Source organism: Ipomoea nil, unplaced genomic scaffold (genome assembly GCF_001879475.1).
Source record: "Ipomoea nil cultivar Tokyo-kokei standard unplaced genomic scaffold, Asagao_1.1 scaffold1074, whole genome shotgun sequence".
NCBI classification, from domain to species: Eukaryota; Viridiplantae; Streptophyta; class Magnoliopsida; order Solanales; family Convolvulaceae; genus Ipomoea; species Ipomoea nil.
The window spans coordinates 4,101,112-4,121,779 of record NW_017617502.1 but is presented as its reverse complement, the minus strand read 5'-3'; the positions used below and the strand labels follow the sequence as shown (position 1 = coordinate 4,121,779).

Here is a 20,668-nt window from a genome sequence, read left to right as displayed (position 1 = left end):
GCATGCTAGTTGAATTGGTATCCCGTTGACCTAGGTGGTAGAAGTATGAATCCCTTAGGACTATTCTTAGTATGTGATGGATCACGCATAGGTTTTGTTATACGTTTTCTCCCCCTTCCTAATGTGTAATGTGGGTTGCATGTGCTTGCTATGTGATATGTGTGTGTGTTACCCCAATTCGGTTGCGATCGGATTGGTTATCCTGAGCTGCGGTTCAGAAGCTGGCTGCGGTCAGATTGATACTCTTGGGCTGCGGTCCACCGTTTGGTTGCGATCAAACGTTTCTATACGAGCTGCGGTTCGTCCTTTTTCCTGGCTGCGGTCAGATGACATTCTCTTGGGCTGCGGTCCACTGTTTGGTTGCGATCAAACACTATGATGAGCTGCGGTTCATCGGTCGGTTGCGATCGACCCCTCCGTGTTGCGATACGGGGCAGGGTGCTGCGGGGCCGTGTCAGAGCTATATGCGCTGACCCTCATGTATGGGCATGCGATTGGTCCTGTGGCGCCAACAAAGTGTGTTATGTGTTGTGATGGGGACGAGTTGTGATTACGAGTATCTTGGGGGATGTGACTATGGGATTTATATTGGGGATTGTTCATGTTGGGTTATGATCATTGTTTATGCTTTGCCTTATCTGCCTTATCTGTTGTGAACTGCATATGCTTGTTATAACTGTTGCTTGTGCCTGGCCTTATCTGTCGAGTCATTCCCGGTTTTAAAGCTAGAGTTCATAGGATATATCTTCATGCTCAAAATGGTTTTCGTATATCTATATATATCTTTATATGTACTGTATTTCAACGCGTTGGAGTGGATTACCAGCATCTCTCGCTGAACAGATATATTTGGCTTTCAGGCACAGAAGATTAAGTCACTGGAGTGCGCTAGAACTTAGAAGTAGATAGTTTCCCTTTTGGCCTGCGTGCCACGTTTACGTATTTACGCTTTGAGGATATTAGTTAGTTAGCCTGTGCACTTGGATTCTCTAGCCCAGGTGTGGCATAGCACCCCGAACGCTTGTATTTATATCTTGGGATTTAATAAGATTCTACCTTTATTATAAGTTTTAAATGTTTTGAAAATCTGGGGTGTTACAGCCATACTCATTGAGTAGTGTTCCCCCAATCCTAAATTGATATGAAAAAAAAAAAGTATCTGAGCACTCTTTGAGTCTTTGCTATTTAAATATAATTCATTAGTTGTTCCAGTATAAGTATTATTCTGCTATGATGATGCTTCCAGCATGTTCTCTGAATATATAGAATTGGATTTGGTATGTTGCCTTTGAAGTGTGGTGTTTATGCCATACTCATTGAGTAGTGTGCCCCCAATCCTAACTTGATATGGAAAAAAAGCTATCTGAGCACTCTTTTAGTCTTTTACAATTTCAGTTTGTGTGATTGTGTCAATTCTAACTAACTACAAATGTTTTGAACTTATTGTGTTTTTATGTGTTCACTTATCAGGAAGAAGAATAGACATAGAGTACTCTATATTATATTAATCATATATTCATATATTGCTTTTGGAGTTTTGGATATCTGGCTTTCTTTTGCTCAATGCCTGAAACATGAAAGCTGAATGCTGATGTGCTGATTGGAGACTGATGCAGTGATGCTGTTGCTATGAACAATTAAAATTCTCATTACAAGTTTTAATTTTGTAACTTGTAAGTTGTAACTTGTAAGCTAATCTGCTGATTATATGTAAGCTAATTTGTATTTTGCTGATTATATGTTTACACTTTTATAAGTTTACTTATGTTATTTACTTATTTTTGCTGTTAAGTAGTTAGTAATTACTAGTTAGTGGCTTTTAGTACTTAAGTAGTTCATTAGTTAGGTACTTAGGTGTTCCATCATCCATGAATAGAATATTTGCTTTTAAGTTTTTTACATTCTGATAAAACCGAATTACAACACGGATATCCGACTGATCCGATCCAATCCGAAAATAAAAATAACCGATCGGATTAGTCAACAAAAAAAAAAAAACGGTTAGGGTGGTCAAAATTGAAATCCGATATCCGACCGGGGGTCTCAGTCCGCAATCCGATCCGTCCGATCCGTCCGACTGCACAGCCCTACCTGACTTTCTACAATTGTAACATATATTTGTGTTGTCTTCGTATATTTCCTTTCTTGGCCTTCTAAGTGAACTTCTTTGGTTTCCTTGTGAAGAGTTCTTGAAGTTGCTCTTCCTCCTGAACTTCTTGAATTTCCTGACAAGTAGAGCAATTTGTTAATCAGTAAAAAAAAATTATTATTTCATACTAACCTTGAAGTGGGTGGTCGTTTGGCTTCTAAGGTTGTGTTTCTTTATTCACGTTTTCCCTCATTTTTTGCTTTCATTTCAAATTCATATGCTTTGAGATCATTGAATAGTTTCTCTGTTGAAAGTGTTTTTAGATCTATATGATCCAGCATAGCTGTTACATTTTCATATCCTAGCTTGAAGGGATTCCACGAAGTATTTTGAGAGATGTATCCAAGACCATTAATTTCTCCCAAAAATTTTATGAATCGAGCTTCCATATCATCGATACTTTCGTTTGAAAACATTTTGAAATCTTCAAATTACTTCATTACAATGGTGAACTTGTTATCCTTTTCTTGTTCATCTCATTCGCTTATTTGGATGAGAACTTCCCATACTTCTTTTGCTGTTTTACATTTTAGGATCTTTGGGAAGATTGTATCATCGACAACTTTGAACAAGATATATATCCTTGGCTATATTATAGAAGTTACTTCATATCCTGTTATTTTGAGTCCACTCTAGTTTTGGCTTTGGAATATATGGTGGTACATATGGACTTAGCATTGGTGCCGTATTATTCTTCATAATCTCAATAGGACCATCTGAAATAACTTCCCACATTTTGTCATGGAGAGTTGATAAGTGTACCTGCATGCGTATTTTTCAATCATCTAATCTGTCGAGTGAGAAAAGTAAGTTTTGAGCTAAATCTTTCTTGATTTTTGAAGTTAAGATCTGTTTAGTAGTCAAAAATTGACTCAAATAGATAATTGCTTTGATACCACTTGTTGGTCCCGATTGGGTGGTGAAAAGTCTGTGGGTAGGGGGGGGGGGGGGGTACACTTTTCAAGCTATTGAAAATTTTATAACACTTTACCATATTAACTCCAAGTGAAATACACTTAAGTAAATCTAACTTAGAGTGCACAACTAATGAATGTATGTAAAGTGCTATGTTCAAAAATGAAGTGTTAGTGAGATGATCAATGTCGAGTATATGTTGTACGAGAGAGCAGTAAGTATAGGAGAGAGAGAGAGAGAGAGAGAGAGAGAGAGAGAGAGAGAGATAGATAATTTATATAATGGTTCAAAAGTGGTGTAATCCTTATACTCCACTCTACTCCTATCTTCCAGGAGGAATTCACTATATCAATCCCGCAGATACAATAGTGAACAATCAATTGCTAGTTCACCAACTCAACACTTTTACAAGTCCAAGTGTTTTTTTTGCGCAAAGCTTTCACTCTCCACAAGGTTTTCACAAACTCCTTTTGTTATTATTCCTTCTATCTACATTCAGTAGAGATATTTGATACAAGAAAAATGAATTTTCTTTCATATCCAACTTTTTGAGACTTTTTGTAAAGAATAGTCTTTTTTTTTCTAGATATTTCTATGAAGAATTTAGAACTTGAAGATTTTTTTTAGTTGCTCTTGCAAGTATTGCTTCGTGCTCACTTTGCGTCAATTTTTTTTTATCTTTGTCTTCAGGGGAGCAACAATATTCTAAAGAATGAACAAATTGACTTATTAGTTCATAAGAAAAGTTCACGGTTGCACTCTTTTTTCCACAAGATTTTTCTTTAGTAAGGTTTTTTTTAATGAGGCAACCAGTACAACATATGATTTTACAAATATCATGTACTATTTTCCTCAACTAGGTTTTTCCCACATGATTTTTCTAGTGAGGTTTTTAACGAGGCATGGATATAATTATCCATAAATCTTGTACTCTTTTCTTGTTTAGGTTTTTCCCACAAGATTTTCCTAGCAAGTTTTTAACGAGGCACGATTGTGGACAAATAATGTCTAAGGGGGAGTGTTATAGTTATGGACATTATTATTATTATATATAAATTGTAACGTTTGTAACAACTTGTAATTATTACCATTATGGCTTTCTTAATTACCTTGTATATATATATTCGTATATTCTTTCCAACTCTTAAGGGGTCCCACACCTCGGCCCGACAGAGCATCTGTGAGGATATAAATTATTATCCATATGTTTGAACGTAACAAATAGGCTAATCACAACAATTATGAGTCATTATTATAATATGTAGGTTGATTATAACAATAAGGTTTATTAAGATGAAATAAATTTGCGTATTATCATTTACACATATTATTCTTTATTTTTTGTATAAATAAAATTAATGTTACAAAATATATATATTATTAAAAGTATCTCTCATTAGGATTTTTTGAAAGATACTCATATTAATATATTTTGAATATGAGTTATTTATTGATGAACTTGCAATATTGGTAAAATAAACCTCCTGAATTGTGAAAATTAACTCATGTTATCTTCTTAATAAACCTATTTTTGGTTCATCAGTATTATGTAGTTACATTATTATTGTAAAGATGAAAATCTTTGTATAGTAAAAATGAACCACTAATATTGTGAAAATGAACATGCAACGTTTTACTAATGAATATATTTGAAATCCATCATTATAACTTAGTTGTATTACAATTGTGAAAAATAAATATTTGATATTTTAAAAATAAACTTGTAGTATTGTGAAAATGAATATATTGTGATTGCTTAATAAACTTGTTGAATGTTTATCAGTATAATAAACCTATAGCAGTTTAAAATTAAAATTAACTAATATTGTAATGAAAATGGACCTAATATAATGATTTAATATAATCATATGTTAATTTAAAATATTAAAATAAAATTTTTTAATATGATGTATGTCATTTAAAAAATCTTAATTAGAGTTTTTAAAATTATATGTATATATATATATATAGAATTACATCCATGTAAAAACATAACTTAAAATACAAACGTATGGACATTTCTGGATCGTTGGATTTTGGAATCTAAGGTTGTGATTAGTTTTTATGTTTTTCTGTGTTGTGTCCGCCTGTGTGCACGGTCGTTCATGGACGTGTGCACACTGGCCCAAATACTGTGGATTCACACATACATACCACGGATGTGTGCACACCCACATTTAGGTGTGTGCACTGTCGTCCATAGATTTGTGCACACCCGCATTTAGGTGTGTGCACGGTATATGTCCACATGTTTGTATTTTAAGGGTGTTTTCATGTGAATGCAACCCTATATATATATATATATATATATATATATATATATATATATATATATATATATATATATATATATATATATATATATATATATATATATATATATTTTATTTGTATAAATATGAAAAAAAAAACATAAATAAATATAAGTTGCATGAAAAAAAAGAATTTAATACAAGGACAATCAGTGGTATAACAATCACGTACAATAATACTAATAATCAGACCCTTTGCATTGCATTTATTTCACTGCTCAGAAACTTTTCCTCTTGAGGCATGGGGAAATTGAAGTGCATATGCATTTAATTTCCACCTTTGTATGGTTATTGCAAGTAGATGGGTACATGATATATGAACAAGCTAAGCCGTTTTCAAAAAAGAAGAAGAAGAAGAAGATATATGAACAAGCCAAGCCAGACAGAGAATGGCGATTTTCTTGCATGTGTTTCGGATGTTCCCACATTAGGCTAAAGAGAATCTGACAGTCCATAAGGACCATGCATTGCCACCTTTCTTTATGTGTTACATCCATCATCTGTTGTCCTTTTTTCTTTTTTTTTTTTCTTTTTTTTTTTTTTAATTAAGAAAATCTGTTGTTGTACCAAGACTATGTGGTCTAATGGTATCCGGGTTGGACTTCCATTTGGAAGGTTATGATTTCGAGCCTCAGTGGAGGCGTTATTGGTTCTTTGTGTTTCAGTAGGTTGAGAAAGTATATGAATAGATACTACAATGTAATAGGGCCAGTAACATAGGTTCACATGCGGTTGGCGCGCAAATGTGCGGTCCGGTCATGATATATATAGGTTCACATGCGGTTGGCGCGCAAATGTGCGGTGAGAGGAGAGTCATTGATTTTGATTAAATCAAAGTTCATGATTACCAAAATTAAAAAAAAATGTGGTGACAATTTGGTAATTTTTGCATTTAGGTCAAATTTAAGGTGCGTGGTTTTTGTGCTTAAGGTGCGTAATTTTTATGCTTAAGGTGTGTGCGTTTTGTGCTTAAGGTGTGTGAGTTTTGTGCTTAAGGTGCGTGAGTTGTGTACTTAATGTGAGTAGTGTTGAAACTTAAGGTGCGTGAGTTTTGTGCTATAGGTGCGTGCGTTTTGTGCTTAATGCATCTGTTTAATTTACTACCCCATCCATATTTCACAACCAATTTTGAACTGTTTTGTACTAGTGTCCATAAATGAAACCCTTGAGCTGTTTTACACCAAAATTGTGCTTAAGGTGCGTGCATTGTAAGTAGTTGTTGAAACTTAAGGTGCGTGAGTTTCCTTCTTAGGGTGCGTTGTTTTCTTTCTTAAGGTGCGTGATTTGTATGCTTAAGGTGCGTCAGTTGTGTGAAACTTAAGGTGAATCATTTTAATACATTAGGTGCGTGGTTTGTGTTCTTAAGGTGCTTTGTTGTGTGTTTAAAGTGCGTGATTTGTGTTCTTTAAGATGTTTTGTTTGTGTGCTTAAGGTGTATGATTTTGTGTATTAAAGTGCACCATTTTAATGCTTAAGGTGCGCACCATTTTAATGCTTAAGGTGCGTCCTTCGCACAACTGCACGGGAACGCTCCCCCGCACCTGAACCCTTCCCTATATATATATCATTGATATGCGCTCTAACTCTACATTTTCTAATATTCAAGGGTTCGGTTCTCTTTTTGAAAAACAAGTTTGAGACAAATAAAAATAATGAATATCCATTAGTTTTTTTTATTACTTGTGAAATTAGCTTTGATATTTCAAGTGGCGGTTGCAAGTGTTGGAAGAGTTTTTTCAACAACGAAAATAGTGAAGAATAGATAACGCAATCGAAAGAGAGAAAATTTGATGAATGATTAATTGGATATTTTTGTTAAAGAAATGCGTTTGAAATCATTGAAAATGCACGTGTCGTGAATAGTTGTAAAAAAATATTTATTTATAAATGTAACTTATATTTGTATATCATTGAGAATAATGTTAAGATTAGTATATTGACACGATGACACTACTTAATTTGAATCTTGCTTTTGCCACCGGCAGAATTTGCCACTTTGCAAAAGTAATTAATCAAATGAAGCTGTAGGTGAGAAGTAATTAACAAAGCATGTAATTGATGAGAACTTTCACCTAAAATACAGAAATAAAGCATATGATCAGACTTTCCTCTTTCAGTTCAAGAAAAATCCAGGCAGGAACTGTAAAAGCAGGAGAAAACAAGGAGAAATTGTAGCTAAAAGGAAGAAGAGGATCCGCAATACTCCTCAAACTAACGTCATTAAATTGTTTTCTTTTCTTGAAGTGGGCGGTACATAATGCAGGATGATTTTGTTGGGGAGCATTTGTCTCGAGGAATTAAGGAAACATGATTTAGAATGAACCTAAGTGATGCCCTATGGATCAATATCTGTCAACATCATCTTAGGTTAAACATGGGGTCTCCCGCCAATAGTAAAAGAATGATACACCTACTAATAATACTAAAGGAATATATATATAGGGTCAGGTTCCTGTGAGGTCAGGTCTTCCCGTGCGGTCAGTGCGGCATACACTATTAGGTATGCATAAATGCACCACACAGTGTTCGCAAATACACCATTATGTGGTTTTTTTTTTTTCTGTGGTGTATTTTTTGGCATTTCATTCTGGTGTATTTTCGAACACTGTAGGGTGCATTTATGCATACCTAATGGTATATGCCGCACTGACCGCAGGGGAAGACCTGACCTCACAGGAACCAAAATCTATATATATATATATATATATATATATATATATATATATATATATATATATATATATATATATATATATATATATATATATAGAGGAAGGTTCAAGTGCGGCAGTGCACTTAGGTGCGGCGGTGCGGTTAATTGTAGGCCATTAGATTAGATAAATTCAACGAATCACATTCATTCAGGTTTTTCCGATATTTTCGCGCACGTTCACACACTACGCGAACTGCAAGGTTAAAGTCGTCATTGAGCACCTGAATAGATCAAATCATAGTGTTGTGTGTTTTATGTTCGTTATTGGTGCATTATTAACCTTACTGTGGTGTATTTGAGGATTCGTGTTGGTGCCAAGTTCAGGTGCGCCCGCGCCTTCCCATGCAGTCAGTGCGGGTGCACTAATAGTTATACAAATTAAATATACACCATCCATGTTAGAAAATGCACACCAAAAAAACATGTCACAGATTAGATACGCATCACCAGAACGCACCATTAGGTATGAATAAAAGCATCACACAGTGTTCAGAAATATACCATTGGGATGGTGAGTTATATGGTGTATTTTTTTGGTGTGTGTTGTGTGTTTTTTTGTGTATTTGTGCATTTCATTGTGGTGCTTTTTCCTAACACTATTGGTGTCTTTTGTTAACAATGTTGGTGTATTCTGACAAGCGACCGATATAAATGACCACTACAATTACCATAACACCCCCCACTTATCAGGACGTGCTTAAATCTTTAAATCTTCAGAAATTAACCGCTGCCGTTAGATTAACCAAAATGGACGATGCTGATATAGCCGCACCGCCGCACCTAAAGCCACTGCCGCATTTGAGCGCTAATATATATATATATATATATATATATATATATATATATATATATATATATATATATATATATATATATATATATATATATATATATATATATATATATATATATATATTGAATCTCGTGAGACCACCCCAATCAGGTGAGATCATGAGATCCCATCTCATCCATTGATAAAGTTTCAATTGATAGATAGGATTGAAAGTCAAACAACAATTAAATAAGGATAGATTTGAAAGACAAGGATGAAAAAGTAATTGTATTTTGGTTTTTAATTTTGGTTATATTTAAAATAGATTCTTACCAAGGGAACCTATCAATAGTAATATTTAATTATATTTTGTACATTTGTAATTTTTAATTAAGGGAAATTTTATGATGGTGTGTGCGTGGGTTTGTAATGGTGTGTGCGTTTTACTGTAACAGGGCTCGTACACCATGGCGTGCTGATTTTTTCCATAAAATTATGCGTTTTGGTATGTGCATTTCGTGATACAAGCATGTACATTTTGGTTTGTGTGTTACTAGTTTCGGGCGTGTGCAAAACGTATTCAAAAGAAAACAAAAATATACGAATCTAATTTGGGTATCGGCATTTGAATTTCGAGTAGATAATCAGTGCGTAGTAGATATAGTATTGGGCTTGTTGTGTGTGTTTTTTTGTTGTTTTTTTTTTTAAATTGTGGGAAATTTTACGATGGTGTGTGCACGGGTGTGGAATGACGTGTGCGGTTTTATGTAACAAGAGGTGTACACCATGGAAAACTATAAAACGCACACATCATTCCACACCCACGCACACACCACCGTAAAATTCTCCATAATTTAAAATTTCAGATGTACAAAATATAATTAATTATTACCATTGATAGGGTCCCTAATAATTTAAAATATCAATTTTCATTCTTAATTTCCCTAATATAATGCTTAAGATTCCAATTGAATTATATCCATAATTAAATATAAATCTACAGTTACTATTTAATTCTTTTGATTTCAATATATCCTTAATTACTTTCACAATCTCTTATAATCTCAACCATTCATGGAAAATGAATCAATGGATATCATGAAATCTCATGGTCTCATCTAGTATAGGGGTTACACCAGATTCGAAGCATATATATATATATATATATATATATATATATATATATATATATATATATATATATATATATATATATATATATATATATATATATATATATATATATATATATATATATATATATATATATATATATATATATATATATATATATATATATATATATATATATATATATATATAGCTATTTTATTTTTCAAATGTTGTGTTTTTTTTTTTTATAATAAAAGATGTTGTGGCATTAATTGTAACATTAATTACTTCCCAACCATATAGCATTATTATAGTTAAGATAAGATATATATATATATTATAATCATATAAAAAATGTACTTTTGAAAAATAAAATATCTATATATTATATAATCATATAAAAATGTGCTCAATTAGAGTTTAAATTTACTCATACAAAATTTGAAATTTTCTTTCCAAATGTAATTATCTTAGTTATTATTCATATTGTGAAAATTATAATATAGATGAAATACAATTAAGAATAAATCAATGTAATTATGTAAATTCTCTCTATAAGTTTATTTGAATATACACATAATTAGAGATTATATTAACCATACAAAATTTTAATTTTAATTGTAATTTTGTATTCTATAAAAATAATAAATACTTGACCAATGGAAGTTCAAAAATATTATTATATTAAACATTTAAAATATTTTAGTTTTTATATTTTATATTTATATTTTATATTTATATTTATAATAACATAATTTTTTCAAATAGGCTTAGGTCCCATCCATGATAGCACACCCCCAAAAAAGAAAATTAAGAACTAATCTCAGCCTTACATCAATAAATATCAAGCAAATCAATTAATTAGGTAAAATTTTTAAAAAGAATATGTACGGTAGCATTTTCTTAATTGTTGTCAACTTTACTTTGCAACTTAAAACACTGTGAGTTAATCCCAAAATGGTCCCCCGACTATGATCTTTTCTTAAATTGGTTCCTTGACTTTTAATTGCACCCAAAGTGGTCATTCGACTATTGAATTTTAAGCTAAAATGGTCATCCGTTAGATTTGGCGTGAAGTAGGTGTTAAAGTGAAGTGTAAAACATGTAATTCAGGTTTTGCACTCCAATTTAATGAATATGTGGCTCCCTTTAACCCGCCTGCGCATGTTTTTCTTCAAATTAGGTTTTTGTTCTCCTTAATCTGCGATCATCCACATGCTCTGCCGGGCCAGAAGGGGGGCCATTGGGGTTGAGGATTCACCACTTGGGAAAAGAAATAATAATAATAATAATAATAATAATAATAATAATAATAATAATAATAATAATAATGAGTTTGGTCCCTGAGTTATAATGGTAGTGACGACTCAATCCTTGAGTTATGACCGTATCTATTTTTAATCCCTTAGTTATGAGCGAAGTGGTGCATTTGGCCCCCGATTGTTAAAATTACGGAAAAATTAATAAATATGTAAAATTTTAGGGGTAAAGTATGAAATTCACATTTATTCACTTTCTTATATTGAAACTACTTTTGCGACATTATTTTGAACTTCCTAGCATTCTATTTCAAGGTTCTTCAACTCCAAAAGCAATTCAATAATCTTCGTATGACTTGTTAGTAACCTGACTCTCGTATAAGAAACTTGTGACTCAGTACAAACAAGAGAACACTTGATCATTGTCTTCAAGCATGTAAAACACATCATCCTAAATGTTTCTAATTTCCTTACTAAACATAATGGTAATCAAACCAGAGTGTATATATATATATATATATATATATATATATATATATATATATATATATATATATATATATATATATATATATATATATATATATATATATATATATATAGTGAAAGGTTCCCGTGCGGCTGATTAATGTACGTGAGATTTGTACTCAATGTGCGGGAGTGTTGTGCTTAATGTGCCTGAGATTTGTACTTAATGTGCGTGAATGTGTAAAATGCAGCATAAAATATGGATGTCAGCTTCTTCCCCATCCCCAGTAGCCATTGCCCCCTCCCTGATGATGAGGATGCGGAGGCGGCTATGGTGGTTAAGAATTATGGGAATAATACAACAGAAATCCACACTTAGTTGGTTCGCAAATTTTGCTGTGCGTGCGTCATCTATATAAACATTTGACTGCACTGTAGGTAGCTGATAATCCAGAATCCATGGCCAAATTGAAGGAAGAAGTAACAAGAAGCTTGGGCGTTAATGTGCGTGAGTTTTCTGTTCTGCTTCCTTCTGAACTTGTAATTCTGAACTACTCACACACATTAAGCACAAATCTCACGCACATTAAGCACAATACTCAAGCACATTAAGTACAAAACTCACGCATATTAACCTTACGCACATTAAGTATAAATCTCAAGCATATTAAGCACAACACTCACGCACATTAAGTATAAACCTCACGCACATTAATCCACCGCACAATCGCACGGGAAGCCACAAATGCACCTGATCCCTTCCCTATATATATATATATATATATATATATATATATATATATATATATATATATATATATATATATATATATATATATATATATATATATATATATATATATATATATATATATATATATATATATATATATATATATATATATATATATATATATATATATATATATATATATATATCCATCACCTCCTCTGTCTTCTTAAAAATCAAAGTAATGAATGAGGAATCTAGGACTCAGTTATGAAAATTCTAAACACTGTTGTAACTTCTAAAATCAATTATTGACTAAACTACTGCATATGAAAAAATTTTACATACTAAAAATCTCCAAGTTATTCCGTTGTTGAATTTATCATAAAAGCAACTTGAGAAATTTGACATCAATTTGTATCTCAAAAGTTCTGATTTGATTACCTTTGTTACTTAGTAAAGAAAATTATTGAAAATTGATAGGATAGTGTGTTTCACACGTCCAAAGACAATGATCAAGTGTTCCTTTTTTGTGCTAAGTCTTAAGTTTGTTATACGAGAGACAGGTTCCTAACAAGTCATTCTAAAGTTATTGAAATGTTTTTAGAATTGAACAATCTTGAAATACGAGGCTAATTGAAAAATAATGTTCTGAAAGTGGTTTTGATATAAGAATGGGAATAAAATGTAAATAAGATGCCAAATACGCCACTTCGCTCATAACTGAGGGACTAAAAGTGGATACAGTCATAATGTCATTATCTAATACAATGTAGTATCTGTTTACCTCCACTGAGGCTCAAACCCACAACCTCCCATATGGGAGTCCAACCTTAGTGTCATCAGAGCATAAGGTCTTGGCCACTTTTATTATATATATACATATGCTTAGGAACAAAAAAAAAAAATAAAATTAAGAATTAATCTCAGCCTTACATCAATAAATATCAAGCAAATCAGGTCAAATTTTTAAAAAGAATACCATAGCATTTTCATAATTGTCGTCAACTTTACATTAATTTGCAACTTAGAACACCATACTATGCAGCAATTTATAACAACTACATGTGCATTCCTGGATAACTTTTAAAAAATCAACAAAAAAAAAAAATTTAAATCTAAATGGTAAATGCTAAACCTTAAGCTGTAAAAAGTGAACTCCTAAACCAAATAAAACTAAATAGCCCAGTCATAAACTCTAAAATCCAAACCCTAAGTACAATGCACTTTCACATTTTTACATGTGCAATTTTTTATTACTAAACATGGACTTTTTAAATACTAAATGTGCATTTTGTAACAACTAAATATGCATTTTGTAACAACTAAATGTGTATTCTTGGGAAAAATTTGAATAAGTTCTATAGTGTTCTAGATTGCATAGTAAAGTTGGCGACAATTACAAAAGTGTCACCACATTTTTTTTATTTGATCTTATCCGTTCGATTTTTCTAAATGTAAGGTTGAGATTAGTCGTTCTTAATTTTCTTCTAATGGCTTATTCTCTCTCTCTCACACACACACACGTATGTATTATTTATTTATTTGTTTTTATTTAAATTCGTATTTACTATCAAACAAAAAAAAACTTTTATTTTTTCACTTAAACCTATTAAAATTACCAAGTATTTGATTTCAATTGGAATTATTAATTTTAATGTTTGAACCAAACACCCCAAAATTTTATTAAAAATAGAAATATGAAAAGTTTACAAACTAAATTAATAAATTTGTTGGTATTGGTGTTATAACTACTGCTCCATTTATCCTTAATCTTTTAGTAGTGACCATTTATTTTGTCTTCTTTTTACCCTTTAACCAAGAAGCAAATTATACAATGTACCAGAGCTGGCATTCCATTGTAGACACTAGTACAGATTATGTACATGCAGTTAACATATTATGTCTCTACCAAAAAAAAAAGTTAACATATTATGTAGAGTTAATTTTTTAAATAATTCTTCGATTATGACCTTTCTTAAATTGGTTCCTTGATTTTTAATTGCACCCAAAATGGTCCTCCAACTATTGAATTTTAAGCTAAAATGGTCATCTCTTAGTTTTGGTGTAAAGTGGGTGTTAAAATGAGAGGTAAAACTAGTAATTTAGGTGTTTCAGTATAGTCAAAGGACTACTTTGAGTGCAATTAAAAGTCAAAGGACCATTTTGAAAAAAAGACTATAGTCGGAAGACCATTTTAGAAACTTTCTCTTTATAGTTCAAACATGATATGTACTCATTTTGATTAAAAGGGGTTTATTTTGTACATATTTTCATTTTCTAAATAAACAATCTTTTTATGTTAATTGTTAGTTAGAAAATTATTATTATTTTTTAAATAATTTAGAATAATTTTGATTATTAGCCTAGTACTTATATATAGTTTACAAACTAACATTAACTTTGAATTAACTCTTTATTATTCAGGAATGCTTGACATTATGTATTTGAATCATGATTTTCTATGATCATAAGTAGGCGTACATATAATGACAAAACTATTGTGAAAAATTACAACCAAATGGACATTAGACATAAACCATTGCTTATAAAAAGAAAAAAGAAAAAAAAAAAAAGACAACAGTTAAATACAAACGGATGCGAAAGATAATAAAAAAAATCATTGTCGATTACAAAAATACAATATTGGTTTATAGGGGCAGAACAAAAAATGTTGGTCAGTGGAGGCAAAAAAAAAAAATCAAAATGTGATAAAAGAATATTTATAATAAAATATGAAATGGTTGGAATAAATTGTATATCATCGCTATTAATATTATATTCATAAATTCTTTTTTTAATTTAATTAGATCAACTCTAAGTATTTTATATTAATTTAAATATGATAATTACAATTGAAACTTTTAAATTATATTAACTAGATAGTTCATAAAAATGAAATTTTCTTTTAAAATATTAACTGGATAATTCAAATTGATCATTTGATTTTTAATTGCACCCAAAGTAGTCATCTGACTATAGTAAAACATTGAATTACCAGTTTTACCCCTTATTTAAACACCCACTTAACACCAAAACTAACAGAGAACCATTTTGGCTTAAAATTCAATAGTCGAAGTACCACTTTGGGTGCAATTAAAAGTCAATAAACTAATTTGAGAAAATGTCATTGTTGGAGGAACATTTTAGGAATTAACTCTATTATGTACCTATAAATAAATTGAAGGTACATAATCTGTTAATGCGGATATATAATTTATTAACACTAGATATATAATAGTTAATTGCAGGTACATAATTGGTTAATTGTAGTTGTAATATGTACATAATTTATAAATTGTAGGTACATAATATGTTAATTGCAAATACATAATAAATTAATTGTAGTAAGTACATAATTTATTAACTGATATATACATAATTGGTTAATTAACTATAAGTGCGCAACTACTTCATAGCATAACACTTGTAACCAAGAGCTACCATATATCCAATAGGTTTTTTTTTTTTTTTTTGTCCTAAGGCGTAACTCTCAAGTCTCAACCAAATAGTTATATTATCAAATCCTTCTTGGATTGATATATTGATTTTATTTTTTATTTTTTTACATCAAAGTTGAGGGGATACCCAAAGAAAACAAAAAGCCTCACACTCCCAAAGAGAGAGCTTGGTTAATGCGCCGCATTGAGGATGCTCCAATCATATCGAGTGCAATCACACAAAGCAGCGTGGGTGGTGGTTCCTCAAGGATGTGGAGTCCCTGTTGTTCCAAAGTTGCCATGGAAGCCAGTCTATCTGTCAGCTTGTTTTATAACTCTAAATAACTCATGAGTAATTACTACAGGAAGTAATTATTTTTTTCTTTTACAATAACTTCAGTTAGGCCAAAAGTATTGAGAAAATATGACTTTTTCCCCGCTGAGTTATATACTTATATTATTTTTTCTCCTGAATTATTTAAGTGGCTGTCTTTTTCCCTGAAATGTTAAATAGACACATTTACCCTTAAAATAAATATTTAATTTATTTTTCTTCTCCAACAAATTATGACCACGATTTGATTCAAACCAAATAGACATTATAGCAATCAAACCGAAATATTCCAATTACAATTTAGAAGCCAAACCTGATATTTAGAGTTTATTAAAATTGCGAACTAGGCCGGTTCATGTTCAAAATACATTTATTGTTGAATTTAGACTATTTTAAAATAAAAAAATAAAATTTTAAAATAAAGACGGTTCAAAATTGTGAATCGGATCCGGAACCGCCGGATTACGGTGCAAGATCCAGTTTTTTTTCGATTTATAATTTTAATAAACTAAAATCCAAATATTGGGTTCTGATATGAATCATAACCAAAAACTTTCAATTCGATTGTTATAGTGTCCGGTTCAGTTCGAACCGAACCGTGGTCATCCCTACATATACGCAATAATTTGTTGGAGAAGAAAAATAAATAAAATGTTTGCTTTAAGGGTAAAAATGTCAATTTAATATATCCGGGGGAAAATCGCCACTTTTAAAATAATTGAGGGGACTAATGTCACTAGTACAGAACTGCACATCCGCGACCGTTGTAAAAGACATTACGCGACTATTGTACAACGGTCGCCTATGCGAGGCTCGCGGAAAGCCATGGACTTTACGCGACCGTTTTTAAACGGTCGCGCATTGTCAGTAATACGCGACCGTTATTGACCAAAAATTATTCATGTACTTACATGAATAATTCAAAGGAAAAAAGTACTATAAGTATATAACTCAGGGAAAAAAGTGTCATTTTCTCAATAAGTATTTCTTCTTTTCCCGTATTTATTTAAATGATTTCTAATAGTTGTCTTTGAAGTTAATTCCCTAAATCCTTGTTATTTAGCTACATAAACCTATGAATTTAAGTAAGAATTGTTATATTACATTTTTTATTTCCCTTGTATTAAAAGATTACTTGTGAATTGATAATGATAAATATACTATATTATTGGTCGCAGTGGCGGAGCTGTCATGGGACAGCTGTCCCCACCTAAAATTAGGCAGCCCCAAAACGAAATCGTTTTGGCTAAAGCATTTCATCGAACATCTAGCCTACGACTCATTCCGGGTCTTGTCCTCTTAGATCTAGGACGTGAATTGCAAACGAGTAAGACTTCGTGGAATCACAGTCTCTTACCAATTCCACTCTCTCACAATTCTCACTCATTGTGGCCATCATCGTGGCCATCAATGAAGAAAGAATCAATACAAGACTTCATTCACAACAAAAGCTCCTTGGTCACCTTCACCCACATTTCATCTCTCTAACAATTAATGGTCAAGAATGCATAGTCTCAAGTCAATCAAATCCAACTCCTAGTGAATCTAGCCACAAATCATCTTGAATTGAAAACACAATTGAAAGGAAATCAAGCTAGCAATATCGAAGATGTAATTGGGAAATTAAAAGATGAAATAGAAGATGTTACCAAACTTGAATCCACAAAGTGCGATGAATCTACAAATTGGAGAAAGAATGCTTCAAAATCTAAGCGAGTTGTCAATTCTCTCAAGCCCTAATTCACTCTCTCTCTCTCTCTCTCTCAAAATTGAAGAATAGTGATGTAACTAGTTGGCTCCCCCTTATAAAATTTGGAAAAATCCCCTATTAATAATGTTGAAATTCGCCTAAGAATGTTGAAAATCCCACTTCATGGTCCTGTATCACGATCGTGGCAGTCACCACTTAGTCGCCTGCCCGACTTCCCCACGATCATGGCGACCCGCGTAGAACTCTCTAAACTTCTGCCACGCACTCCGCCACAATCGTGGCGATCCGCATCGGATGCTCTGAATTTTTGCCACATGATTCGCCACGATCGTGGCGGAGGCTCTACTGTCCCCCTCTTGCGGTTTGCTCCAAGTTTCCATCATTTTAGCTTCACCAAACATGTAGATCATAGCAACATATCTTTTCTCATTCCAAATGCATCTTCTAAAGTGGTTTACACCCAATTATCTCTCATTTAGCAAAGGTATTGTCCACATTAGTGCAAAATATTCCTACATTGACTCTCAAGTATAAGCATCTTTGGCACTTATTAGGTATTGCGGTTGATGCCGTGATGGACTTATCAGTGATGGATGATGTACTGGTTTAATTTATGCTTATTTGGAAATTGAAATAATTAGTTATTTGTTTGCTGCTTAATGTTAGTTGCTAGAAATGTTAGTTGCTGGAAATGTTAGTTTCTAAATTCTAATTTGAGTATTGTTCGCTTATAATGATGGGTGATGTACTACTTAATGTTTGCTTATACAGAGCTAAAAAAATTGGAAAATAAAGTACCATTTAGTATTCAAGTTAGAAACTGAAATAACATACAGAAATTGAAATAATACTTAGAATCAGATGAATTATATGTTGACCCAGTTTTTTTTGTTTTGGACTTCCTTAATTAGTGAGTTAAAATATCATTTGTTATTTGTCTTGAGTTTCAAATTGATGATAAAGTACCTTATATTTGAATATTTTTTAATTTATTTTACCTTTACTTCTTCCGTTCTTTACCTCCACTCAAGATAAATCCTTACTTCACCTCTGATTTGACGGATAGTTTAGGATCGGTCAGGAGTCTTTGGGATAAGTGAGCTTGTAGGATATATTCTTAGATTTAGTACTGTGATTATTGAGGTAGGAGTTGGGTATGATCTTGAACGGGTCATAGTCTGATCGAGGATTCATAATCTTTCTAGAAAATCAGTGAGGTGTTTGTCCTCATCGGCAAATTATGCTATGGACCTGTGTTTATCATGTGTATGGTAGACACATTGTACATTCATAATTTCTATATTGTAAATTCATAATTTTTAAAGTGTAGTTTCATAAAATTTATAGTCTAGATTCATAATTTCTATACTGTAGATTCATAATTTCTAAATTATATAGTTAACAAATTATGAACACATAGTTATCAAATTATGAATTATGAATCTACATTACAGAAATTATGAATGTGCAGTATAAAAATTATGAATCTACATTATAAATTTTATGAATCTACAATATAAAAATTATGAATGTACTACATGTCCACCATACACATGATGGACATGGGTCCAGAGCATAACGCTCCGTCTTCATCTCACGTCCTCCACTAAGCCCAAGTGTTCAACTCACAATTGTTATAAGGATTAAGATTTATCTTTCATTTTAGTCAACATATCTTGTATTTTTTTGTTAATAAATTATATCCTTACTATAATTAACATATTATATATGTATCCGTAATTAACATATAATGTGTGTTTTCAATTTATTTGTGAGTATATATAATATGTTAAAAATATATATCTTAACTGCGGACACTTAATTTGAATATCATGGACCAAGATCTACATGTAATGTGGACCCCGGTCCATGGTATAATTTGGCAAATTATATCATGTATCACGGTACATAATCGATTATGCACCGAGTTTCAAAATAACGTCGTTTTGTTTAATGAAAAAAAACAGCACACGTTTCGTGCCGTTCCGCAAAAAGTAACTCTGTTATTCAGTTTCATTTTGTAGCAGTTTCAGTTCAACACAACTACAGTTTCATTTCGATATAACTATACTTTCATTTGATATAACTATAGTATTTAATTTTATTTTATATACACTATAGTTTCATTAAAACACAACTATATGATCATTTTGATATAACTACAGCTTCATTGCACAATATACACTTAAATATGTTAAATGTTATTCAGTTTCATTTTATATGCACTGCAGTTTCATTTGACTACAACTACATTATCATTTTGATATAACTGCAGTTCCATTTGATAATATATAAAATAAATCGTGAGGTAGTGTCAATTTAGATACATTGTAGTTTCGGTTGGTAATTAACACACCAAAAAATGCGCGCTCCGCTAATGATAACGATGCACCGTTTTAACCCCGATGCACGTGCACTGTCCACGATACAACGACTGGTATAATTTGCCTTCAACTCATGTCATTAGCTAAGCCCAAGTGACTAACCCATGTCCTCAAATGAGTTAGGTTCATCGTCCTAGGCAAATTATTGTGTGGACCATCATCCATACAGTATTATGTGGACCATAACAAAAAATTATATATTTTAATATAGACTAAAAGCACATTATTTGTGTACTGATTGTACATTATACAAAATAATGTACTTTTAGTACTCAAATAATGCACTTTTCCTGAATACAATGTACATTTTTAATATACTAAAAATACATTATTTGTGTCCTAAATGTACATTATTTGATAGTATGATC

General features: G+C 31.7%; 1 protein-coding gene across 1 annotated transcript in view; it reads left to right on the top strand.

The window, feature by feature from the left end:
* Positions 1-20,668, top strand: part of LOC109182654 (zinc finger BED domain-containing protein RICESLEEPER 2-like) — a 38,550-nt gene that overhangs the window by 13,647 nt on the left and 4,235 nt on the right. The window lies entirely within an intron of this gene.